The sequence below is a fragment of the Anolis carolinensis genome, unplaced genomic scaffold (assembly GCF_035594765.1).
Source record: "Anolis carolinensis isolate JA03-04 unplaced genomic scaffold, rAnoCar3.1.pri scaffold_15, whole genome shotgun sequence".
Classification (NCBI taxonomy): Eukaryota; Metazoa; Chordata; class Lepidosauria; order Squamata; family Dactyloidae; genus Anolis; species Anolis carolinensis.
The window spans coordinates 572,797-578,796 of record NW_026943826.1 but is presented as its reverse complement, the minus strand read 5'-3'; the positions used below and the strand labels follow the sequence as shown (position 1 = coordinate 578,796).

The window sequence follows — 6,000 nt, the reverse complement described above, 5'->3', positions numbered from 1 at the left end:
GAAGCTGGGGCTAACAGCGGGAGCTCACCCCGTTCCCCGGATTCGAACCTGGCAACCTTTTGGTCAGCAAGTTCAGCAGCTCAGAGCTTTAACACATTTTGCCACCGGAGCTCCTATAATATTATATACCTATATATTATAAATAAGTTATGCATATATTAGACTATGACAATATTTTTATATAATCTAGCTACAATATAGATATAGATATATATAACATAATATAATATTAGAAAAAAATCGTGTTGCATAGTGTTATTACCATCATCATTTTTGGACATGAATTTTACCTAAATCCAGTCCATGCAAAATAATCATAAAAGTCTCCTAAATGCCTATTATTATTATTGGACGTAAAAATGCACTTTGCCTCGTTGCCTGGCTTCCTTGCAACGGGAGAAGCATTTCCGGATGGAGGCCCTTGCATGCTCGTCTTCCTGAGAACGTGAGCGAAATTCCTAAACCCAGGAGCCCAGATGCGGGACAAAGGAGGCCTGAGAGGCTCTTTCTTCCCTTCCTCCCTCTTTCTTGCCTTTCACTTGCACGGATCCTTCCTTTTGCTCCAAAGCATCAGGGGGAAAGTTCTGCACACAAAGACACATGTGCACACACACACACACACACACACGTCGTCAAGGAAGGACTGCAAGGCCCATCATGCGGACCCGGCTCACCCCTTTCTGGAAAAACAACATGGCATTCCTTCCATTAATCCAATAATAGCAGTAGTAATCATAATCACAATAATAATAATAGCAATAATAATAATAATAATAATAATAATAATAATAATAATAACAACAACAAGAAAACTCATGACCATTCATCATTCTCTGCACCCTCGCAGTGATGTTGACTGAACAAATCTCGGCTATCAAACATCTAAGAATTCTCACAAAATTTCGCATCTGATGTACATGGATGACCTGAAGCTATATGGGAAAACGGAAACTGAAATCCAGTCTCTGACCAACACTGTCCGAATTTTTAGCACTGATATCAGCATGGAGTTTGGTTTGGACAAATGTTCAACAGTGGCATTGAAGAAGGGAAAAATCATTGAAAGTGAGGGCATAAATATGCCTAATGGCCAAACAATAAAGTGTCACCAGCCAGAGGCCTATAAATATCTGGGCATATTACAGCTGGACAACATCAAGCATGAACATGTGAAGACTGTGGTCAGCAAAGAATACACACAAAGGGTCAGAAAAATTCTCAAAAGCAAGCTCAGTGGAGGGAGGCAACACCATCAAGGCCATAAACACCTGGGCCATACCTGTCATAAGATATACGGCTGGCATTATAAACTGGACACAGATGGAACTGGACAATTTGGACAGAAAAACAAGAAAACTCAAGACCATCCATCATTCACTGCACCCTCGCAGTGATGTTGACCGGCTCTATCTGCCTAGAAGATCAGGGGGCAGAGGACTCTTACAAGTAAAACAAGCAGTCAAAGAAGAAGAACATGCCCTGGCAGAATATGGAAAGCAAAGAGAAGAACCTGCTTTGATTGAAGTCAAAAATCAGAAACTCCTCAAAGCACAGCAGACAAATAATCAGTACAAGAAAACCGCACTACAAACTAGAGCTGACCGCTGGCACAACAAAACACTGCATGGAAAGTTCCTTGACAAAATTGAAGGAAAAGCTGATAAGGAGAGACCTGGCTCTGGCTCACGAATGGGAATGTGTCATAATAAAATAATAATAATAATAATAATAATAATAATACATCACACAGTCCTAGACCCTTGGGAAGTGTTCGACTTGTGGTTTTGTGATACGAAATCCAGCATATCTATCTTGTCTGCTGTGTCATACTATGTTGTTGTGTCAATAATAATAATAATAATAATAATAATAATAATAATAATAATAATATCAAATAAAATAATAAAATCCATATATAAATAAAATATAATAAAATAATAAAATCCAACATATATATATATCTCTTGTCAATAAATAATAATAATAATAATAATAATAATAATAATAATAATAATAATAATAATAATAATCACAATCATAATGAAAGGGAGGAGAGAGGGGTGTATAGGGAGCCCCCCCCCCCCCCCGTCGTCTTGATCAACGAGGGATCAAAATGCACTGATTTCTCCTTTTATTTCCCATCCTATACATGTTTAAAAAGCATTTCCCCTGTTTTACAAATAGAATCTTCTGAACGATAAATAGATATATCCCCCCCACCCACCCCGCCACCCCCGTTTCATTTTATACATCTGGTTGTCACTCGGAAACACCAACACAGCTCTGGGATGGGTTTCAAAAATTGAAAAAAAGAAGAAGTGGGAGAAGGAAGGTCAGCCTGGGTTTAAGGGGGGGTGGGGGGTGGGTGGGCTTCTTGCACATCTTCCAAAAATAAGACTGAAGCCAGGCGAGGGGAGGGGCCGACACCCGCGTCCCCCCACCAAGGGGTCCTTCTTCACAGTGTTTTGCACGTCCAGATTGCAAAAAGCACAGACAGACAGAGACACACCAACAAAAACCTGTACAGCAAAATCGCAGAGAGAGAGCGAGTGCCAATGAGTCCCAAAGGACCAGGCGAATCGGGGCCGAAGGGGTCTCCTGTGGTCTGGGCGGCTTGCTGGACCTCCGTGAGCGGACGGTCAGAAAGGTCAAGGTTCTCTCCCGGAGTTGAGTCCAGTCGTGCCCGACTCTCTAGCAGTTTGAGAAAATGCAAAGGTGAGTAGATCAATAGGTACTGCTCCGATAATTAACATAGTAAAGGTTTCCCCTGTAATAATTATGTATTAATTAATATGCAATAATTAACATATCTATATATACAGTAGAGTCTCACATATCCAACACTCGCTTATCCAACGTTCTGGATTATCCAATGCATTTTTGTAGTCAATGTTTTCAATACAACGTGATATTTTGGTGCTAAATTCATAAATACAGTAATTACTACATAGCATTACTGCCTATTGAACTACTTTTTCTGCCAAATTTGTTGCCTAACATGATGTTTTGGTGCTTAATTTGTAAAATCATAACCTAATTTGATGTTTAATAGGCTTTTCCTTAATTCCTCCTTATTATCCAACATATTCGCTTATCCAACATTCTGCTGGCCCGTTTATGTTGGATAAGTGAGACTCTACTGTATAAAAGAGTGATGGCATCAGGGCAGCGGACAAAACAATAAAACTACAGCCCCCCCCCCACCTCGAAATTTGACAACACAACCCATCATCCACGGCTCTAGGTGGATACAAGAAAAAGAAAAGAAAAATAAAGTCCTAATTAGAGGGAGAGGAATAATTGTTTTTATCCAATTGCTGCCACTTACAAGGCTAAGTTTCGCCCACTTGGTCTCCTAGCAACCCACTCAGCCCAGGGGACAGGCAGAGTTAGGCCTCACTTTGGCCTCTTCCACAGATTATCTAATTTGCACCGGATTATATGGCAGTGTAGACTCAAGGCCCATCCACACAGCTATATAACCCATTTATAATCTTATATTATCTGCTTTGAACTGGATTATCTTGACTCCACACTCCCATATAATCCACTTCAGTGTGCAGTCGGACACAACTGGACTTAATGTCAGGAGAAACCATACTTTGCCACAGCAACGCGTGGCCGGGTACAGCTAGTTACCATATAATATATGGGTTTTAGGAAAGAATTGTATTATATATGCATTATATTATATATTCTCTCTCCCTCTCTCTCTCTCTATATATATACACACACATATATAATGTGACATTGCTATATTACATATCATACAACACACTTTCCCAAAATATAAATTGTATGATAATATGTTAATTATAATATTATGTATTATATAGGTAAAGGTCAGGGTTTTCCCCTGACATTAAGTCTAGTTGTGTCCGACTCTGGGGGTTGGTGCTCTAAGATGAAGAGCCGGCGTTGTCCGTAGACACCTCCAGGTCATGTGGCCACTGGCATGACTGCATGAAGAGCTAATGTTACCTTCCTGCTGTAGCAGTACCTATTGATCTACTCACATTTGCATATTTTTGAACTGCTAGGTTTGCAGAAGCTGGGGCTAACAGCGTGAGCTCACCCCACTCCCCGGACTCAAACCGCCAACCTTTTGGTCTGCAAGTTCAGCTACTTGCAGTAATAATAATAATAATAATAATAATTTTATTTTTCAGTACTTATTGATCTACTCACATTTGCATGTTTTCCAACTGCTGGGTTGGCAGAAGCTGGGGCTAACAGTGGGAGCTCACCCCGCTCCCCAGACTCAAACTGCCAACCTTTTGGTCTGCAAGTTCAGCTACTCTTGCAGTAATAATAATAACAATAATTTTATTTTTCAGTACTTATTGATCTACTCACATTTGCATGTTTTCCAACTGCTGGGTTGGCAGAAGCTGGGGCTAACAGCGGGAGCTCACTCCCGCTCTCTGGATTCGAACCTCCGACCTTCTGGTCTGCAAGTTCAGCTACTTGCAGTACCGATTGACCTACTCACATTTGCATGTTGTCCAACTGCTAGGTTGGCAGTAGCTAGGGCTAACAGAGGGAGCTCAACCCATTCCCCGGATTTGAATCGCCGACCACTTGGTCAGCAAGTTCAGCAGCTGAGTGGTCTGACCCGCTGCGCCACTGATGAATGGATGGCAAAAGATGAAGATGCATCCATGGTGGAGAGATACCTCTCCATGTGGTTGCTAGCGGTGGTTTGCCGGACGTTGGGACGCAACGGTCACGAGTGGACGGAATGATAAAAAGGGAGTCGGTTGGCACTCAGGGCCAAAGCATATCCACAGATCAGTCCACGAATGGTCACTGGATGGCTTGCTGGACGCTGGAGCCCAATGGTCAAGGGGACGGAGCGGCCTCTCTTGCTGGCATCCCTTTGGGAGAATTCGATTGTCCCTAACGGATGGACGGATCTCCTCCCTGTTCTCACACGGCCTCAGTGCCCAGCGGTCAAAGGGAGGGATATGGCTCTTTTGATTGGCACCTGTGGGCAAATTGGGGCCAAAGGGCGTCAAAGGTCACTGGAGGCAGCCTGGCACCCAGCGGTCAAGAGGGACAGAAGGACAGACGGGATCGTTGGCACCAAGACACGTGGGAGATCATTCCCAAGGGTCATGCCTCTGAAACTGGACATTAGGGAAGCCGTCTGGCCACTGGTTCCGGCTCTGTAACGTCCGAGTGTCCAGTCTCCTTCCTGGGAATCTGTCCGTCTTGGAAGAGCTGGAGTTCGGCCCCACACTGCCCTTGATGGTCAAGAAATGCAGTTATTCTTCGCGATTGTAAATAAACCTTTTGTGATATTTTCAGGATCGGCCTCTGCACCTCGGCCTTGAATTCTTTGTAGCCGAATCACACGGGCAACTCGCGCTCTGCATGCTGTGAGCTGAATGCTCAACGTTCTGTATCCTGTTTGATTTTTGGACACTCTGCGATATTCAAGGGTAGTTTTCCCTAACAGGAAGAAGCAGCCGTGATGTCCACTGGTTCGAAGGGTCAAGCCGGACAGAGGGGTGGTTTTGGGGGGGGGGGGTCTGGAGCACAGCTCATGGAAAAAGGGGGGCCAGGCTTGGATCGAGGGTTGAGGGTGGCGCCAAGGAACGGCCCCGGTGGAGTCCAGTCCCGCCAGGTCCGGTGGGTCAACGGCACCCCAAGAGGTCTTCCTGGAAGGAGGAACGCATTGGGGGTCAATGGGGAGGCGCAGGAGGGTCATCCTAGGGGTCTGGCGAGGCGTGGTCCGGCCTTGCGCTTCTTCACCCTGTGCTGCAGAGTTTGGGGGAGAAAGTCAGGGCAGAACACGGCGGAAATCGCAACCTCCCAAGCCTTTCACTTGGCATTTGTTAATGTATGTATATATAGATAGGTAGATAGATAGATTGTTAACCTGTATTCTATGTGTATGTTGATTTGCCAGTTTGACTGTATCTCTTTAATGTGGGAGGGATTATAGGCATGTGATTGTACTGAGCATATTCAGACTCAGGACTCCATTTTGTAGTC

General features: G+C 43.9%; 1 protein-coding gene across 11 annotated transcripts in view; it reads right to left on the bottom strand.

Annotated features, from left to right (window-relative positions):
* Positions 1-2,114: 2,114 nt before the first annotated feature.
* The window catches only part of rap1gap (RAP1 GTPase activating protein), a 78,970-nt gene continuing 75,084 nt past the window's right edge, over positions 2,115-6,000 (bottom strand). For 9 of the 11 annotated variants that reach the window (XM_062965751.1, XM_062965750.1, XM_062965752.1 and 6 more), the window contains one exon: positions 2,115-5,763. The gene's annotated coding sequence lies outside the window, so the exon portion shown is untranslated. The remainder of the gene's footprint in view (positions 5,764-6,000) is intronic. The other 2 variants (XR_010001368.1, XM_062965743.1) reach the window with 2 other exon arrangements.